Source organism: Euprymna scolopes, chromosome 25 (genome assembly GCF_053919585.1).
Source record: "Euprymna scolopes isolate OS-2025 chromosome 25, ASM5391958v1, whole genome shotgun sequence".
Classification (NCBI taxonomy): domain Eukaryota; kingdom Metazoa; phylum Mollusca; class Cephalopoda; order Sepiida; family Sepiolidae; genus Euprymna; species Euprymna scolopes.
The window spans coordinates 99,219,024-99,222,317 of record NC_136506.1 but is presented as its reverse complement, the minus strand read 5'-3'; the positions used below and the strand labels follow the sequence as shown (position 1 = coordinate 99,222,317).

At 41.8% G+C, this 3,294-nt stretch overlaps 1 pseudogene; it reads left to right on the top strand.

Moving 5' to 3' along the window:
- Positions 1-780: 780 nt before the first annotated feature.
- On the top strand, positions 781-993 carry LOC145247709 (U2 spliceosomal RNA; annotated as a pseudogene).
- Positions 994-3,294: the final 2,301 nt, after the last annotated feature.

Here is a 3,294-nt window from a genome sequence, read left to right as displayed (position 1 = left end):
TCTTGATAACCGACATCTCATAGCACACGGAGGCACAAATAGATAAACTCACACAAATCAGGTGGCCGTATGTAAACTTTATAAGCAAGAAAGAAAACTTAGCCGATCATAGATTTCATTTTCTTAGCAGATAATAGGGTAGCCATCAATAAAGAAGAGAATGTAGGTCAATACACGGAATTGGCGGTCTTATTGAAACGGAAATAAACATGAAAGCAGGTATGATATTATAACATTATGGAAACAAGGGAAAGAAAAACTGTGTCTTTTTTTAATTTTTCGACTTTCTTAGTAGAATGATAAGGATGATTGAGAAAAAATAAAATATACCAAAGATGAGAAGAGAATCCTATGAAAAGTGAGGTGTTTATATAGTTTATGTAAAAATAGTGATTAAAATGTAAAAATAGTGATTAAAAATGTATGTGAGAAAAGCATACTTAAAACCCAAGTGGGGAAACGTAAGTAAAAAATGAAATAGATATGAAAGATAAAGAAAGAAAAAATCGCAGCAATATTTTAAGGGGACATAATAACAATCTCGAAAAAAAAACATAAAAAAATAAATAGTTGATTATACTCAGGGAAATAAGCAGAGAGGATATACGGATAGAAAAAAATAAAACTGCTTAAATGTTAAGGAAAATAAAATAATGTGGTAACCAACTAATATGAACTGCAAACATCCACCAGCAACTTGAAAAAAAATACACCAAAAACAAAAGAAAACGCCTACGGACCACTTAGGAAATAATGGAAGGGTAGTAAAAAAAAGTGAATTTACCGTCTTGGCCTTTTGGTCAAGATCAAAGTGTAGTATCTGTTCCGGCAGATGCTGCACTTAAGATAATTTGTACCAGTCAATGGAGGGGAAACCCTCTATACTGGGACAATTATTATTTTTGGTAACCAGAGTGACCCCTTTTAGGGGAGCTGGTTTTTACCTCACATTAAAAACGGCCTTGTGCCTAATTTGCTCAGTGGGGGAGCAAATAAACACCATCTGTTCCGGCAGATGCTGCACTTAAGATAATTTGTACCAGTCAATGGAGGTGAAACCCTCTATACTGGGACAATTATTATTTTTTGGTAACCAGAGTGACCCCTTTTAGGGGAGCTGGTTTTTACCTCACATTAAAAACGGCCTTGTGCCTAATTTGCTCAGTGGGGGAGCAAATAAATACCATCTGTTCCGGGAGATACTGCACTTAAGATAATTTGTACCAGTCAATGGAGGGGAAACCCTCTATACTGGGACAATTATTATTTTTGGTAACCAGAGTGCCCCCTTTTTGCCTACTTTTAGGGGAGCTGGTTTTTACCTCACATTAAAAACGGCCTTGTGCCTAATTTGCTCTGTGGGGGAGCAAATAAATACCATCTGTTCCGGCAGATGCTGCACTTAAGATAATTTGTACCAGTCAATGGAGGGGAAACCCTCTATACTGGGACAATTATTATTTTTGGTAACCAGAGTGCCCCCTTTTTGCCTACTTTTAGGGGAGCTGGTTTTTACCTCACATTAAAAACGGCCTTGTGCCTAATTTGCTCAGTGGGGGAGCAAATAAATACCATCTGTTCCGGCAGATACTGCAAGCAAAGACCATATGTGGGGGTAACCCCACATATCAGACCTTGGTCAATGTAGGGGCAACCCTTCATACCAATTGTCACTATCCAGCTCCCATATCCCACCCATCGGGAGTTGGTCCCCTTTTCCCTCCCCCTCCCTCTCTCTCCACATTAAAAAACGGCCTTGTGCCTAATTTGCTCAGTGGAGAAGCAAATAAATACAATCTGTTCCGACAGATGCTGCAAGCAAAGACCATATGTGGGGGTAACCTAAGATATCAGACCTTGGTCAATGTAGGGGCAACCCTTCATACCAACAGTTACTATCCAGCTCCCATTTACCACCTCTCGGGAGGTGGTCCCCTTCTCCCTCCCCCTCCCTCTCTCTCCACATTAAAAAACGGCCTTGTGCCTAATTAGCTCAGTGGGGAAGCAAATAAATACAATCTGTTCTTCAGATGCTGCAAGCAAAGACCATATGTGGGGGTAACCTAAGATATCAGACCTTGGTCAATGTAGGGGCAACCCTTCATACCAACAGTTACTATCCAGCTCCATTTACCACCTCTCGGGAGCTGGTCCCCTTCTCCCTCCCCCTCCCTCTCTCTCCACATTAAAAAACGGCCTTGTGCCTAATTAGCTCAGTGGGGAAGCAAATAAATACAATCTGTTCTTCAGATGCTGCAAGCAAAGACCATATGTGGGGGTAACCTAAGATATCAGACCTTGGTCAATGTAGGGGCAACCCTTCATACCAACAGTTACTATCCAGCTCCATTTACCACCTCTCGGGAGCTGGTCCCCTTCTCCCTCCCCTCCCTCTCTCTCCACATTAAAAAACGGCCTTGTGCCTAATTAGCTCAGTGGGGAAGCAAATAAATACAATCTGTTCTTCAGATGCTGCAAGCAAAGACCATATGTGGGGGTAACCTAAGATATCAGACCTTGGTCAATGTAGGGGCAACCCTTCATACCAACAGTTACTATCCAGCTCCATTTACCACCTCTCGGGAGCTGGTCCCCTTCTCCCTCCCCCTCCCTCTCTCTCCACATTAAAAAACGGCCTTGTGCCTAATTTGCTCAGTGGGGAAGCAAATAAATACAATCTGTTCTTCAGATGCTGCAAGCAAAGACCATATGTGGGGGTAACCTAAGATATCAGACCTTGGTCAATGTAGGGGCAACCCTTCATACCAACAGTTACTATCCAGCTCCATTTACCACCTCTCGGGAGCTGGTCCCCTTCTCCCTCCCCCTCCCTCTCTCTCCACATTAAAAAACGGCCTTGTGCCTAATTTGCTCAGTGGGGAAGCAAATAAATACAATCTGTTCTTCAGATGCTGCACTTCCATTTCTTGTTCTCTTTCGGTGGAGGAGCAGCCTTCACGACTGAGACATTTTTTATAATTATTTTTGTACCTGTTCTCCACGTTAAAAAACGACCCTGGTGTCTAACTCTGTCCCGTGGCGAGGCATAGTAAATAGGTACAATAAAATATAAGTGCAGAGTTACGACACCAAATCAAGAAATTTCAAGGAGGGTGAAAGAAACAAGGGTGAAGGGCACTAAGCGAGTTTCACTGAAAGAATGAGATGAAGACTAGGAACGTGGGGAGACTTGATGCCACCCAAATACTAATAAAACCCAATGTCCATTATCAGTTAGAATTAAATAGTAAGCCGCTGTTGCGATAATGTAAAATCATTTTCAAAGGTTCTCAA